The sequence below is a fragment of the Sus scrofa genome, chromosome 3, assembly GCF_054392235.1.
Source record: "Sus scrofa isolate SSC_HxYL_T2T_F1_AM1 chromosome 3, Sscrofa_HxYL_maternal_Yorkshire_Landrace_v2.0, whole genome shotgun sequence".
Classification (NCBI taxonomy): domain Eukaryota; kingdom Metazoa; phylum Chordata; class Mammalia; order Artiodactyla; family Suidae; genus Sus; species Sus scrofa.
In genome coordinates, this window is record NC_139385.1 from 35554390 (window position 1) to 35572480 (window position 18091).

Consider the following 18091-nt stretch of genomic DNA (forward strand, 5'->3'; position numbering starts at 1 on the left):
CCACACTTGGGATCATGAAGAGTTAGTCCAATTAATTTTCCAAGGCTGGAAATACTAAAAAAAAAAAAAAAAAAAATCACAGTGGATTCTCGGTCTTCTGTGAGCTTATCATCATTTGATGATGTTATTTTAAACCATAGTTTCACTTTTCGCAATTCTGGTCATGCTAGCTTGTATTAGTTAAAAGACAGTTTATCTATGCTTTCTTAATTATGAGACTCAGAACTGAGTCCAGTCCTCCAATGAAGGCGTATGTGAACTAACTGCTGAGAAATGCAGGAAGATGATTTCACTCACTGGTGAGGCTTTTATTAATTTGCCATGAGTTTATACATGTGAACTTTGAATAAAATCCCTTTCCACAGGGGAATGGTTTTGTACAGGATATCAGTTCCGAGTGAAGGTTTTGGAATTAGACAGATATGGAGGCAAATGCAGCACTATTACTAAGAAGTTATACGACCCTGAGCAAAGTGTACATCCTCAGTAACGCTTAATTCTCCATTTATAAGCTGGGATCACAGTACCCAACTCATGGGATTATGGTAAAGGTTAAATGTAAGCATACAAGTAGCTACTATTGTAACAGTTCCTCTAACTACAATGTTCCTCATCCTCTTCCTATTGAACTGATTTTTTGTTTTGATCCAAGGTCAAGGCCTCACATTTATCTCTATTAAAGTAGATCTTGCTATATACAGCCCATTGCTTCATTCACTTATCACTTTTTTTTTTTTTTTTTTTTTTTTTTTTTTTTTTTGTCTTTTTGCCTTTTCTAGGGCCACACTCGTGGCACATGGAGGTTCCCAGGCTAGGGGTTGAATCGGAGCTGTAGCTGCTGGTCTGTACCAGAGCCACAGCAGCACTAGATCTGAGCCACATCTATGACCTACACCATAGCTCACGGCAACGCTGGATCCTTAACCCACTGAGTGTGGCCAGGGATCAAACCTGCAACCTCATGGTTCCAAGTCAGATTCGTTAACCACTGAGCCACGATGGGAACTCCTCACTTATCATCTATTAAACAATCATTAACAGAAGGGCAATGAAAGGAAAAAACATATATTAACAATAGCAACAAAAAGATAAAATATCTAGAAATAAATGTAACTAGGGATGTATAAAATCTTTTATAAGGAAAATGTTACAACATTACTGAAGACCTCCAAAGAATCTGAAGAACAAGTGTATGGCATTCTTGGAGAGGAAGATTCAACGTCATAACGAAGTCTATTTTGCATAATTCAACTTATAAAACTGAAATGACTGAAATAAAAATGAAGAAAGGATTATTTTTCCTTTGGAAGTGGGGTGGGGAAACTGGACAAGCTAATTCTAAAGCTCTTATAAAAAAGGAAAAAAAAAAACATGCAAAAGTTGTTTCGAAAACCACTGAAAAAGAGGAGAGTACTATACTAGCCCTAGCATATATTAAAATACATTACAAAACCTCAATAACTCAGTATGGTATTAGTACATGAAATGAGAGAAAGACAAATGACACAGATAAGAATGTCTAAAAATAACATACATCTGCATGGAAAATTAGTATATAATAACATTGTAATTGCAAATTAGACCTGAAAAGGTGGACTTTTTGAAGAAAGGTACTGAGATAAATGAGGAGCCACTGGGGAGGACAAAAAAGAGCCAAACTTAACACAGTTCACCAGGATAAATCACTCATGAATCAGAGATTTAAAATGTTAAAATATGAGGCTATAAAGATTATGTAAGAAAATACAGGAGGTCCTCCATAGCCTTGGAGTGGGGAAGACCTTTCTATCACTTCAACTCCTGAAGCCATGAAAAAAAAAGATGGATATAGTTATATATGCATATGGATTGCTATGTATATTCACATAAACTTCTACCTGCCAAGAAAATAAAGTTCAAAAGTGAGATACCAGGAAATCTGTATTTGCAACTTATAATACAAAGGAATAAGCTCCTATAAACATAAAAGGAAAAGGTCAATAATCAAAAAGTTCAAATGAGCAAAAGATATAAATAAAGCTCACAGAAAAGGAATGTTCTTTTAAAATATGGTGAGATGGAGTTCCCGTCGTGGCGCAGTGGTTAACGAATCCGACTAGGAACCATGAGGTTGCGGGTTCGATCCCTGACCTTGCTCAGTGGGTTAAGGATCCGGCCTTGCCGTGAGCTGTGGTATAGGTTGCAGACGTGGCTCGGATCCTGCGTTGCTGTGGCTCTGGCGTAGGCCAGTGGCTGCAGCTCCGATTCGACCCCTAGCCTGGGAACCTCCATATGCCACAGGAGCGGCCCAAAGAAATAGCAAAAAGACAAAAAAAAAAAAAAAAAAAAAAAAGGTGAGATGCTCAATCCTCCTCATGAAGAAAAAAATATTAAAACTACCAAGAGAAACCATTTGCACTTTGATTGGCAGAATTCCAAAAGTTTAATAGTACAGACTGGCAAGGCTGGACCTTAACTCATAAATTAAAGGAATACAAAACTGTACAACTTTTATGGATAAAAATTTGTCAACATCTATTAAATTTACAAATGCACTAGCCCTTTGACCTAGCAATTTATCTTCTGGGAATTTACACGTCCAAAATGAAACCGCAGGTGGGACTTCCAGAAGGGCAGTGAAAAGAACTCGGCAAATCCTTTCCCCAAAGGCAATGATAAAACATGACAAAATTGCCAAAAATAACTTTTTCAAAACTCCAGAAATTGACCAAAGGAATATAACAAACGGGGAACCATTTACTCACTAAAAAAAACTACTCAACATTGCTTTAAAAAAAAAAAAAAAAAAAAAGATTCTGTGGGATTTTGGAAAACATATACCTGGTAAGGAACTGCTTACATCCAGAATTTAAAGGATGCTTACAATTCAAAATAAAAGACATTTTCATTTTTTTAAAACGGTTTCCTTTGCTATGCAGAAGCTTTTGAGTTTAATTAGGTCCCACTGGTTTACTTATATCTTTATTGTCTTTATTCTAGGGGGTGGATCAAACAAGATATTGCTGTGATTTAACAAAAAGATAACCCACAGAATGGGAGAAAATTTTTGCAAATGACTCAACCAACAAAGGTTTAATCTCCAAAATATAAGAACAACTCAACAACAAAAAAACAAACAAACAATCCAACTAAAAAATGGGCAGAAGACCTAAAGAGACATTTCTCCAAAGAAGACATACAGATGACCAGCAGGCACATGAAAAAATGCTCAACATGACTAATTATTAGAGAAAAGCAAAGCAAAACTACCATGAGGTACCACCTCACACCAGTTAGAATAGCCATCATTACTGAGTCAACAAATAACAAATGCTGGAGAGGGTGTGGAGAAAAGGGACCTCTCCTACACTCTCGGTGGGAATGTAACTTGGTACAACCACTATGGAAAACAGTATGGAAATACCTCAGAAAACTAAATATACAACTACCATATGACCCAGAAATCCCACTCCTGGGCATCTATCTGGACAAAACTTTCATTGAAAAAGATGCATGCACCTGTATGTTCATAGCAGCACTACTCACAGTAGCCAAGACATGGAAACAACCTAAATGCACATTGATAGATGAATGGATTAAGAAGATGTGGTACATACATGTATAATGGAATACTACTCAGCCATAAAAAAGAACAAAATAATGCCATTTGTAGCAACATGGATGGAACTAGAAACTGAGTGAAGTCAGAAAGAGAAAGACAGACACCATATGATATCACTTAAACATGGGGTCTAAATTATGGCACAAATGATCTATCGACAAACTAGAAAAGATCATGGACATGTAGGACAGACTCGTGTTTGGGAGGGGAGGAGGAGGGAGTGGGATGGATTGGGAGTCTGGGGTTAGTAGATGAAAACTGTTGCATGTGGAGTGGATGAGCAATGAGATCCTGCTGTACAGCAAAGGGAAGTATATATCTAATCACCTGTGATGGAACATGCTGGAAGATAATGTGAGAAAAAGAATATACATATATATGTATGACTGGGTCACTTCGCTGTATAGCAGAAATTGACAGAACATTGTAAATCAATCATAATAAAAAATTTTAAAAAAAGACAAAAACATTGAAAAACAAGTGAAAGATCTAAATAAGCATTTTATGAAAGAAGATATACAATGCCTGACAAACATATAAAAAGAGGCTCATCATCAGTCACCAGGGAAATGCAATTAAAATCACGAGATACCACTTGACACTCACTAGACTGGCCGTGGTAAAAAAAAAAAAAGAGACAGCAGAGCCTCCTTGCCTGCCCACTTGCATCTCTCACAAGCGTCTTAACCTGTTTCTTGCCTATCAAAAAAAAAAAAAAAGAAAAGAAAAGAAAAGAAAAGACATTAAAAAGTGTTGGCAAGGATGTGGAGAAACAGGAACCTTCACACACTGCTGGTGAGACTATAAAATGAGATCCCTACTTTGAAAAACCATTTGGTATTAAAGTGTTAAATATAATTTTACCTTCATCCAGCAATTCCACTTCTAATTATCTAGCCAAGAGAAATGAAAACATAAAATCCGCACAAAGATTTACAAACAAATGTTTATAGCAGCATTATTCACAATAGCTCAACACTATAAACAACTTGAATGTCCATTAATTAGTGAATGAATTAATTTAGTGGTATATCCCAGTGGAATATTATTTGACCACTGAAACACATTTGGTAAAGAAACACTGACACAGCATGAACAAAACTAAAAAACATCATGCTAAGTGAATGAAGCCAGATGCCAAAGAATACATACTGTATGATTCCATTTATGTGAAATTTCCAGAAAAAGCAAATCTGTAGAGGTAGAAAATAGATCAGTGGTTTTCTGGGGTTGGAAGTGGGAATAGAGCTTAACTGTAACTGGGCAAGAGGTTTCTTCTTGGCGTGATGAAATGCAAAAGTGATTGTAGTGATGGTTGCCTAACTGTAAACTTATCAAAAACCATTAAATTTTACACTTTTAGTTGAGTGAATCTTAGAGTATGTAAATGAAACCTCAAAAAGGTTGCTTTTCAAAAAGTATTGTAATCTGTGTGTGTTTATAGGAGCTTTATTCATAATTGTCAAGAACAGGAAACAACCCAAATGTCCTTCAGTTTGAATGGAGTAAAAAACCCGGGGTGCATCCTCTGATAGAATGCTGAGCAATTCAGGGGGTGATGTGCTAATACCTGCACCAACAAGGCTGAATCTCAAATGCATTGCGCTAAGGGCTGGAAGCCATCCAGTACATGGATGCTGTGGGAAACCCAAGGCTACAGGTACAGAGAACGGACTAGTGGGCTGCCAGGAGTGGGGCCGATACAAAGGGGAAGCAAAGGGAGTTTTGGGGGAGTGGAACTGTTCTATATCATGATTGTGGTTACACAACCCTACATATTTGTCAAAAATCAGAACTGTGGGTCAAAAACAGTGCCCGTTACCATGTATATATTAAAAATAAATTTAAAACAATGATTTTAAGATTTGTTGCAATATGATTTTTTATATATATAATTATTTTTATTTGTTTCCACTATAGCTGGTTTACAGTGTTCTGTCAGTTTTCCACTGTACAGCAAGGTGACCCAGTTACACATACATGTATACGTTCTTTTTTCTCACATTATCATGCTCCATCATAAGTGACTAGACATACTTCCCAGTACTACACAGCAGGATCTCATTACTAATCCACTCCAAAGGCAAAAGACTGCATCTATTAACCCCAAGCTCCCAGTCCATCCCACTCCCTCCCCCTCCCCCTTGGCAACCATAAGTCTGTTCTCTAAGTCCATGAATTTCTTTTCTGTGGAAAGGTTCATTTGTACCATATATTAGATTCCAGATATAAGTGATATCACACGATATTTGTCTTTCTCTTTCTGACTTACTTCACTCACTATGACAGTCTCTACTCCCATTCATGTTGCTGCAAATGGCATTATTTCATTCTCTCTTTTTTTCTGTCTTGTTGCCATTTCTTGGGCAGCTCCCATGGCATATGGAGGTTCCCAGGCTAGGGGTCGAATCGGAGCTGTAGCTGCTGGCCTACACCAGAGCCACAGCAACGCGGGATCTGAGCTGCATCTGTAACCTACACCACAGCTCACGGCAACGCCAGATCCCCAACCCACTGAGCAAGGTCAGGGATCAAACCCTCAACCTCATGGTTCCTAGTCGGATTTGTTAACCACTGAGCCATGAAGGGAACTCCAATGATTTCATTCTTTTTTACGGCTGAGGAGTATTCCATTGTGTATCTATACCACATCTTCCTAATCCAATCATCTGTTGATGGACATTTGGGTTGTTTCCATGTCTTGGCTACTGTGAATAGTGCTGCAATGAACATGCGGGTGCATGTGTCTTTTTCAAGGAAAGTTTTGTCCGGATATATGCCCAAGAGTGGGATTGCTGGATCATATGGTAGTTCTATGCATAGTTTTCTAAGGTACCTCCATACTGATTGTACCAGCTTACACTCCAGCCAACAGTGCAGGAGGGTTCCCTTTTCTCCACACCCTCTCCAGCATTTATTTTGTTGCAATATGATTTTTAATAGCAACCAACTATTTTTAATAGCAACAACTCCAGTCATGATCAGTAGGAAATAGGTTAAATAAATTATTGTACATTCATACAACATGATACTACACAGATTTAAGAACGAGGGAGCTTTCCAGGTAATACTGATATGGAAAGATACCTAATTTACTGGTCAATGAAACAGTGAGGCAGAAAAAGAAAAAGGAAGACTATAAACATATTCATTTTTGCTAAAATGAAACTCTGAATGAGACATAAGAAAGCAGTAGAGCTGCTTTCAAATGTGAGTGAATGTGAGTGAAGTGGTGCAATGAAGTGGCTGCTGGCAGAGGTGGGAGCGGATTTTAGTATTGTCTAATTATAATCTTTGAACACATTAATGTAAAAAGGAAACAAAGAAAGAATTCTTTGAATATTGGTCCATCCTTCAACTCTCATCCTCCAATACATATATATATATACTCTCAACTTTGTGTCACCTGAAATTTGTTTGCCTTTTGAATAGTCATCTTAGTCAATTAAAATATTGAACTGAAGAGAACAAAGGAAATCCTTGCCATCAACTAATAAAAATCTTTTCTTAAATTGATGTTAATCCATTACGCTACACTATCCCAACTTTATGAGTTACATGAAGCACAACTATGGGTGAGTTATTTAACTCCCCTAAACCTCTTTGTAAAATGGGTGTAGACATCTCCCTTGCAGAGTACAAATTAAATGAGACAATATATGCCAAGTGCGAGGAATCCTGCATGGCACCGAGCAGGCGTTCAATAACTGTCCACTGGCTACGTTTTTAGTTCCAGCTGCTTCCTAGCTGATGTAGTCACCTAACTGTCAGAGCATTCAGCCTCTATTTCATGAGAGACCCTGTCACAGACTTGGGGTGGTGAAAGCTTTCTCCTAGTTGTCAGGCTGCCTGGGTTCAAATTCTGCCTCTGCAATTTTCCAGCTGTTGGAGAAACCACTTAAGTTTTCAAAGCTGTTAAGATTTTTTACTTAAAAATTGGAGTAACAAAGGTACTCATTTCACAGGATTAAAGGAAGAAGCGAATGGATTTGTGGTGCAGAGCAGAGCTCTGAGCACATAATAAGTATCAATAAATATTAGCAATTGGTATCATTATTTTGTCTACCACATTCCTGGTTCCCCCATTATGTGAAATAACCTAAGAAGTGTGGCAATTATTATCTGCATTTTGTAAAAACCTCATGCTAAACCTCATTTCTAGCTTGTCTTGACTTTCTAATGATACTTCCAAATAAAAAGTTTATTCCTACCAACTGTTCTGACACACACACACAAATTCTGCTGAGTAAATGATAACAGGGTTTTTAAATTTCCCTAACAAAGGCATAACACAGGCTAGCTCTAAAAGTAACAGAGGCTGAAATCAATATTCACATTTTGTACTGATTTCTCTAACAGTACTGTTAAATCTCTTAACATCTGAGATTTAAAAGGCTTTGGCTGTCCAGTTATTTGGCAATATAGCATGGCAATATACATACACACACACACACGCAAATTTTTTCTGAAAGGAAAAACAAAACTAATCTCAATGATTATATTTTAAAAAAAACTTTGGGAAGTTCTTATAATCAGTAAATAAAAGCTGTCTACATACTTTTCATCCCTTATAACATGGTCATCTCTTTAGTTTTCTCCTAAAGTAGCCAGAAAAGTTTAGGATTTTTCAGTTAGCCCTTGAAAGTGATTATTTAGGGTTAAAATTTCTGTACTGGAAATGACTAAACTAACCAAGGGGAAAGAGCTCAGATTTCTGTGTTCCGCAAGCCCTTTGTTTGTCAAGCAGCATTATTTTAATTATTTCCTATAAATACATCATTGTCCTTAAGAAAAATATTTTTCAGATAAAGATTAAAAATCTTTAATCATCCCTTGGAACATCACTTGGAAATGACCTCAGCACATTATAAACCTCTTAAAACAGATTTAGTGCATCAAGATCCATTTGCCAAAGAAGAAAAGCAACGACTGTGTGGAATTTCATTAATCGAATAATTCTAAGAAGAGAAAGATTTTAAGAGTTTCACTCAGATGAGGGGGAACAGAGTATTTTTCGAAAATTCTGGGAGAGGCGGTAAAACCGGGCCAACTGGAGAGAACCGCGGTGTTAGCCAGGGGGAGTCCGCTTCCCCCGCCCTCGACTCTCCACTCGGGAGGTGCCCCCTCCAAGCTGCCCCTGGGGGCCGACCGAACTGTCCTCTTCGCCAGGCACTGAACTTCGAGAAGGAGTTAAGACTTCCTTTCGAATTCCAGAAGGACCTGGAACCCCAAGTATTTATCCCCAAAGGAACCCGGCCCATGAAGCAAAGATGGTCTTTCTGGAAGGGCTGGGCAGAGCGTGCGCTCCGCGCTGCCGCTCCCCAGCCGTCGGTCGCCGAGGTCAGGGCCTGGCAGCTGCCCCGCCGACCTCTCACCTCTCGAGGCAGAGAGCAGCGCGCAGAGCCTCCCCATACACGACCCCAGTCTCTTCCTCCTCAGCGCGCTGCGTTGCTGAGGACTGTCTGCCTCAAGTGGTCCCTGAGGCTGCAGCAAGCAGCTCGAGAAGGGTCCTTATCCGAACCGCTAATGGGATTCCAACAGGGACGAAAACACAAAGCAAAAGGCCGCTGTCTCAGTTTTGAACAACCCAACCCCGTGCACACCCAGCCAAATACTCAAAGAATACACAAGAAAAAATATAACAAGGAGAAGTGCAGTCATTTTTAAAATCTTTATAGAGAAAGACTGAAAATAATCTATGGCCCATCAGTTAAGTAGGTTAAATAAATACTGGTACACTCATTTCACTGCGATTATACTATACCTGAAAATAACCACATAGAGCTCTACATGAACTGCAAAGGGGAAATCTCCGCGATATACATCATTAAGTAGGAAAATGTGGCTACTGAACAGATTCAATCGTGTGCATATGTAACGCATACACAGCGCAAGCAAGAGAAACAATGGGGTGGGTAAGGAGAGTGGCATGTAGCCTGCAGCCCAGGGGTGTCAGGAAGAGTGTGTGTGCAAAGCAGGCCGAGTGCCAAAGAAACAGAGAAGCTGAGAGGAAGACATGGGGCAGGAGACAAAGACAGAGAAGAAATCGGTAGGGGGCAGATAGAGGGAAACCAAGAGACACACGGGCGCAAAGAAGAATACACGCAAACTGGCTTCGAGTAGGAATGAGGATTTCCTTTCGAATTCCAGAAGGACCTGGCACCCCATGTACTTATCCCCAAAGGAATTCTGACCATGAAGCAAAGATGGTCTTTCTGGAAGGGCTGGGCAGAGTGCGCACTCGGTGACAGACAAGGAAGAATACATGCAAGCTGGCTATTGCCCGAGTGTTCCACACAGCAGCCACTTGCCACGTGCGTCTGCTTAAATTTAGTTAAAATTCAATAAAATTAAAAATTCAGTTCTGCAGTCCACATCAGTCACATTTCAAGTGCTCAAGAGCCATAAGTGATTCACAGCTGCTGCCCTGGCAGCAGAGAACACGACCTTCCCATCACCGCACAAAGTTCAACCGTACAGGGCTCTTCTACACCCTTTGGTGTTGTGTGCATGTTTTATAGTGACTGTGTTGTACTTTTACGGTCTGCAAAGAAAATAAAGATTCTTCTAATTTGGAAAAAAAAAATCAGGTTTGGGTTTTGGGGTTTTTTTTCTCATTCTGTATCTCTTTTAATAGTTATTTTTCAAGTATCACAGAAGCACCAGAGGTTTCATAAGGGCTTAATGACCTTTATTCTGCCAATTTTCTCTAAACTGTTTGATTCTTACTAATTCAGTTCTACTTAACAAGAGTTCAAATGTCACCAAAAGAAGGACTACAGCAACATACATTTGGAGCATCATGACATTGCTCTCGTCCTCTAAAATCTAAAAAAGGTCATGTACTCATTCTTAGTAGAAGCAAGCACAGTTGACAGACACCCTCTGCAGTTTTGACAAACATTTTAAATTGAAGCTTTTCTTCAAAAGAAGAGCATTTAAAAATAGTATTCACTTTTTTCTGATGCAATTCAGCACAAAGTAGAGAAGGGGAAAAAAAAAAGCTGAAAGCTCAAAAAAAAAAAAAAAAAAGGCTACTTTAATTGAAAAAGAAAATGGCAATACTAGAGCCAGTTTTCAAATGAAGGCTGTAACACCAAAGCAGTGAATGGTCACAAAAACCAGTTCCCTGAAGCTTTCTCATGTAATAGAAGTCTGAAGCATCTGGTGAGGTTTGAAGAAGGTAACATTTTAAAAAACAGTTAATAGAAAGGTCTCCAGAAAAAAACATACAACATGAATACAAGTCTGCGGGGAATGCACAAATAAAACCATTTTGAGACCCTCAGCCCCCTTTGAAAAAGCACTGACTGCTCCTGGAGGATGGCGGCCCCCGTCCCTACTGAGGTTCCCCCGGGCAGTACCCAGGGACCCATGGGATCCCAAGGCAGATCTAGCCTGTGCCCTGAAAGTTCTCCTCAAACCCTCTGCAGATCACATGCGCCTACTTTCCTAGTGCAACCACCCACTGCTCTATCACCAGATCCTAAATTCCAGTCATAGCCATCTAGTCAAGGTTCTGACCACAGGGCCATGGGCAATAAATAAATACAAAAAGGCACAGTAATTGGGACAGTGTGGAGGTGACAAGGAATATCCTCTAGACCGGTGCAGCAGAGCCTGTGCACACTGAGCAGTCTGGACACAAGACCAAGGGGCAATACAAATCCGTGGGAGAGAAGATGGGCTATGCAATCAGAGATGTTGGCTTGTGCAACTGAGTTTATTCACATGGAAAACTGTTCCCTATCTCACACCCACACACACATAAATTCCATGTGGATGAGGCGCATGCTGAAGAGAACACAAACTTTTAGAAGAAAAATTATGGTAGGATCTCTTTATGACCCCCAAAGTGTTCAGAGTACACAGGGATTTACTAAACATGGTGTAAAAAGTACCAACCATGAATGAACAGACTAATAAATGATTTGATAAAAATGTAAAACCTGTACACGACAAAGAACACCATAAACAAAGTGGAATGATAAGCCACTGGGAGAACATATTTGAAATGCAAAAATATCAACAAAGATGAACAGCCAGAATATGTAAAGAACTAAAAATATATAAGGGGGAGGGGAACGCAACAGAAAAACATACATAAGAGAAACACAGAAGTCGCAAAAGAGGCAACTGAAACAAAGAAATAAACATAAGAAAGGATGCTCAAACACAACAGAAATCAAAGTATTGCACTATTTCAAATCAGCAAAAAATTCTAAGTCTGGCAGTACCAAAGCTTGGCAAGGATATAAAGCAACAGTAACTCTCAGACAGTGCTGTTAGGGGCGGAACTTTGTACATCTACTCTGGAGACTGACCTGACAACATCTAGTCAAGTCAAGGAGGGACACGACCTATGTCCCAGCAAGTCTACCTCTAGGTACCAGCTCTAGAGAAGCTCTTACATATGCCCAACAAGACACGTTCACAGCAACACTGTTTAATAGCAAAGCATGAAAATAACCACAACTTCCATTGACAGAGAATCAATAAACTATAGCAGAATCCTAGAAAGATGGCAACAATGAAGAATTACTGCTACACGTCTAGGTGGATATATCTCACACATCATGTTACGTGAAAAAGCAAGTTGCAGAAATATATACACTGTATGATACTATATTGTACAAACTTAATACACCGTTTATTAATAAATATTCATGTAATAGAAGCAGGAATGATACACACTGACTTTAGGATGCTGGTTCTTCTGCAGAAGGAAGATGGGGAGGTGGCACTGGAGAGGCTACACACAGAGCAACAGATATGTTTTATTTTATATCATTTTAACCTTTTGATGTAAAGCAAAGGTAGTCAAATGTTTAGATGTTACTAAGCTGTGTAGAGATAATCTTGTTCTCTATATTTTTCTGTATTCATGAAATACTTCCAAGTGTGAAGTAACCTGTATTTTAAAGAAGAGAAAAAAAAAAGCGGAGGCTGAAATTTACCAAAATGCTTGCTTCCCAATATTGAGCCTCTGGCTATGGATAACTTTTCTTCTTTCCTTCCTGGTCTTCTATATTTTCTAATTTTTTTCCCATAAAGTCAACCCAGATACTTCTAGTTCAATTTATTCTCCCATCTTACCCCGCAAACCAACGCTATACTTTCTCACTCCTCTGGTGCGGAACCTGGCATTGTAGTACACACTGTCTCCTTCAATGGAATATGAGTTCTTGGAAGGCCTACCACACACACTCTCATTTTTAACTAAATTATGTACTAAATCCCTACACTGTGCCAGTTACTGTGCCAGGAGCTACAGAAACGTAAATGAACAAAACATATGCTGTTCCTTTCTCCATAGAGTTTCGTCTCAAAAAAGAGAAATATAAACAAACATAAGAAAAAACCTATATAATTAAAAATTGTGAGAAATACTAAGAAGGGAAAGAATAGCTATCATAGAACCACATAATAGAAAGGCCTAATATAATCTACAATGGGTAGAAGCAACAGGAAAATGCCAGGACAGGCAGGGCAGAAGGACCTCTGGACAGAGACACCCCCCCCCGCCCCCACGTGCTTCCCACGAGCCTGAAGCACTGAGGGCAGGGACTGCTTCTCACCCATGCTTGTGCCCACTACTTTCACAGTGCTTTAATAAATGCTCCGTGGCTGATTCCAAGAAGCTTCTGGGCCATCGGGACATCTGTGCCTATGGCTCTAAGTCAGGAAAGACATGCCTGGAGGATGGCCCAAAAGGCAAAAGAAGTCGTCATTCAAAGAGGCAGAACAGAGTCAGCCTGCTCTGCAGGAGCTCGGAGTTGCTATATATCCTCGCACCCCCTGCCATGAAAGAGCGCACCATTCTCTTCGTCCTTCCATCCAACTGTCCCCTTCCTGCATCCCCATTTAGTCCATTCAACACTGAAGTGGACCTATGTGTGCCAAGCTAGGTTACGAAGACCCACACAGGCACAGCCTCTGCCTCAATGAGCTTTCCTTCTAATCAGTGGGTCAAATGGAGGTGACTGTGTCCTCCAAGGGACATTTAACAATGTCTGGAGACATTTTTTGGCTGTCACAATGGGACAGAGGGGAGAGGGTGTGCTACTGGTAGCTAGTGGGTAGAGTCCAGGGATGATGCGAAACATCCCACATGATGCTTACAAGGACAGCCCCCCCCCCCCCCCGCCCCCAGCAAAGAATTATCCGGCCGAGGCTGAGAAACCTGGTATAAGTACTTAGAACCATGTATAGAAGTTGACTGCTAAAGCAGGACAAACGTCAGAGGACGATGGCCAGAGGCCAAGCAGGTGGAGTGTCAGAGGCCTGGTATTAAACATCAGGTCTTAGACAGATGTACTACAAAAATAAAATAAATGTTGAGAAACCTGCTCCAGAAAATTAGTGATGTAATTACATCACACTGCAGCAGGAGCACACGGTGTTCCACACAAAGGTGAGGAGGCATCTCATCTAGGACCAGGGGCAGAAAGATTTCCTTGGAAGCGATATTTAATTCAAAACCTGAAAAACAGATGAGTTAGTACAGAATGGAAGGATGGAGGCAGGATAAAGGAGCTTCCAGACAGAAGCACAGCCAGTAAGCAAGGGACCATGGAATGGAAAAAATATATATATATATATGTATGTTTGCTGGAAAAACAGGGAGTGGCTATGAAAGGGCTGAGGAGGTAACGGGCCCAGACCACCTGGAGCCTGTGTGATGGGTTATGAAATGCAAATTTGATCTTTAGGGCAGTAAGAAGCCACTGAAAGGGTTTACAGAGAGGAGCGGTATGAACAAAACTTGTTTCAGGACAATTACCCCGGAGAATGAACCGCGAGGGAACTGGGCAGGAGCGAGCTGTTGTGACCCAGGGGACAGAGCCCTGGCTTAATCTCAGGGTGGTTCTGAGCACGGAGGGAGGCATCCAAGAGATACTCATACAGGCTGTGATGTGTATCTATGACAGTTCTCTAACTAATAATTCCAAAGCCCTCCAATTCCAACAGCTAAAATTTTCTGTAATTCATCTGTGGCCCAACCTAACCAAAATTATGTGGCAGCAAAACCAAAACCTGAACTGACTTGAGGCTATTTATAGTACATTTATCCTATTTAATGCGAATGTTTCAAGGCAGAGGATTAATGTTTGATTGCCAGATGCTGCCCCAGACCTCACCGGGTAGCATATTTTTAAATATGCTTTTTTTAATAGCAACTTTTTAAAATTCAAAGAAGTCTGTATTCCAAAATGTAGCTGGGTCCAAAGGTTTAAGATAAGGGACCTGTCTGGTGGACCTATACAAGATACTGAAAAAACTTTTGTCAAAGCACATGAAATTAGGCAAAGTGAGTTACTGAATTATTACTTGTTCAGAGTATTTTTCTAACAACAGTATAAAACTTCCAGATACCACATATATAACACATACAAGATTCATTTCATGGAACTTTGCCTTAAAAAACCTAGAAACTTGGCAATGTGATCCTAGCAGACTCACAGCAATGGGATTTGGGGAAAGAACTTAAAAAAATTATGTCACAGAAATTTATTTACTTCCTAATTCCTCCTCCTGGGATTGCCACAGAAGAAAGAGAAGGACCAAGAACCAAATCCTCATCTTAGCAGGAATGCCAAAGTCAAGTCAGCTAGGAGCTGAAAGCAATGTGAGGTCACCTTCCTAATTGCCCTTAGCAGAGCCACGAACACATCAGAAACCTGACTGACGTTTTCTTGGTGACGGAGACCTGGCTGTTTTGCACTTGTGTCCAGTACTGAAAATAGTTGTGTCAAGTGGTCACGGGCCACAGCTGCAGTGGCAAGGAGGAAGTCACCCTCATTCACTCATTCCACACAGGCCTGTGAAGAGGTTTCTGCGAGCCCAGCACACAGGTCTCTTCTAGGTGCTGGGGATACAGCGTTCGTGGGACAGACGTGGCCCCTCGGAGGTTATGGGTTTTACCAGGGCACACGGCCATGAAGCATGTAACTACAATCAGGTGTAAAAAGTTAGCATGGGAAAGCATGATGACAATACACAGCAGAGGGACCACATGTAGCAGGAAGACCCTAGAAAGACCTCTCTGAGCAAGTGACACTGACGCTAAGACCTAAAGGATAATGAAAAATTACTGATCTAAGAGACTTAGAAAGAGAAAGAGAAACTGAACTGAAACAAACCAGAAAAGTGGAGAAAAGCAGAGAATAGGAGAAAATAATGGTTGAAAGCTGAGGGTGGGAGGCAAAACTCAGCGAAGCTCAGAGCCGGCAGCAGCAGGGCAGACTGCAGCCTCAAGGGTAGGCTCAAAAGAAGCTATTGCTCTGAAGAAATCCTACTGAATGCTGGTCTACACTTTCTGATGTTCTGGAAGATATTTTGCACCTAAAAATAGAATAAATGTGGGAAGTGGGGTCTAAAATACTTAAACATTTATTTTATGCTTATTTAGACTACAGGAAAACAATGCTTCTATGTAATAAAGTACACCTAAAATGCACTCCAAATGGATAAATTGAATAGCTGTTTATACTGAAACATTTAGAACACTTACAATGAGTCTGAATAATAAATTAGGTCATCGGCAATGTGCTGCCAACTTTGTAAAGCACTAAGGTCTGGCAGGGTATTTTAAAATAATAAATTTACCAGAAACATAATTGAGATATTCAGATGTCAACTGAGAAGACTTTGGCAACACTAAGTTTCCAACCACAAATACATCAGTATAAATCATATGCTATATTTTGAACCTATGACAGTTTGAAAAGCAAATGCTAGTACTCTACCCCCAAAGATCTAAAGGAATGAGCCACAGTAGCTATTTTTATTGACAGACTCTTGTTATCCCATGCCAGAGGAAGAGATTTTGAAAAACTAGTGTTAGCACTTTTTAGTACTATCTGGGTAATATTTTTTATCCTAAAAAAAAATAAATAAATTTCAAGAGGTTTACTACAGTACCTCACATTTGATGACATGCATCCGCAAGAACTGGGTGGGGGGGACTCTAGCTTGATGGAAGAGAAGGCAACAATACTTCACAACTGCTACTTAGTACCTTCATGGATATGCTTTTTTTAAAAAAAAAAAAAAACTACATCCTCCCCAACTTTCCGGAGTCATCTACTGACCACACAGACATTGCTGCATTCCTCAGGGACTGGGCCTGGCTCGTAGTTCTCCTTTCTATGTCATCTCTGCCATCATGTCCAGTGGCCCCCAACTCCACTTCCTCAACAGCGGGAACCTTCCATTCTCTCCAGCCTCCCACCAGACCAATCACATTCCAGACCCATCACAGAACCTGAGTTCTGGAACAAACTCCTATGAATAAACACATCCGTTTCCTCCTTTGGCATGCCTCCTGTACCTGTCCCATCACCCCTCCATCCATCCATTCTACAAACTGAACTACTCTTCGCCAGTGATCTGCCTTTTGCCAAGTTGTTCTAGGTACAGAGGAAAAAAGGGTATTAAAAAATAAAATACAATACCCCATATAGAAATATCTGCCATCGTGGAAAATACAAATAAGTGAAAAAGGCACTGCCCAATAGTGCTAAATGCCGTAGAGAAAACAGAAAGGGGTGCGAGTGCTTGGCAAGAGGACACCACGGCAAACTGGGTGTCAGAAGCACCCAGAGGAGGAGATAGACCCCGACTGACCTAACGCTGACGGAGGTGAGAACCCAATGACCAAGAGCGCGCTGAGTGAGGCGGGAAGAGAGCAGCAGGCTTCGACGCTAAGCGAAGCTCTGCAGGGTTCAGAGCAGAAGCAGGAGACCTGGTTTCCCTGCAGCTCTTTGGCGCGGTGCTCGTTCTCCCTCCCACAACCCTCGTGCTGCTGGGCATGGAGGTGAGGTAGGCAGCACCCTGCCCGTCCCTGTGGCTTCCTTCTCTCTCCTCCGCGAGTCCCTCGGTTTTGAAGGTCCTACCAGAAGGCTCGGCCACGACTACTGCGGCTGTCACCCAACAACGCCCCCCCTTCCCCAGCCCCTCGCCCCCCCCCCCCCCCCGCGCCCCAAACCAGGACGCAGCCTCTGGCAGTGCAGTTACCCGCCCACCACCGCCCCCTACCTTTCCAGCTCGCTTTCTTTCAAATTCTAGGTCCAACAATCTGTTCACCGCCTGAGCTCACCACACCGCTGACCCCACCACCTTTGTACGGCCCCCTCGTTCCGCGAAGGTCTCCCCTCTCGGCTCTGTCCTCCGCTTTGTGCCTGCTCGGCAGACCCTCAACGCTGGGGAATCTCACGCCACCCCCACGCCACACCTGCCCCTGAGCAGGGAAAACCGAAAGGGGGACGGGGGTTGGGGCGCCAAGAGCCAACCGAGCAGAGCGCTCAGGCAGGTGAGAGGATGGCATCCCGCAGACCTGAGCCAGAACCTCCTCCGGGGGGGTGTCACACTTCCAGGCGGGGAGCGGGGCAGCCGAAGAGCTCAAGGACCTTCTCTTCCAGCTGCTGCCTAGTGAATGGGAGGGAGGCCTTCAAGCGAGTGGGAGGCGAGGAAAGGGGTTTTAGAGGC

General features: G+C 41.4%; 1 protein-coding gene across 37 annotated transcripts in view; it reads right to left on the reverse strand.

Moving 5' to 3' along the window:
* Positions 1-18091, reverse strand: part of MRTFB (myocardin related transcription factor B) — a 296254-nt gene that overhangs the window by 148628 nt on the left and 129535 nt on the right. The gene's annotated exons all lie outside the window — the stretch shown is intronic.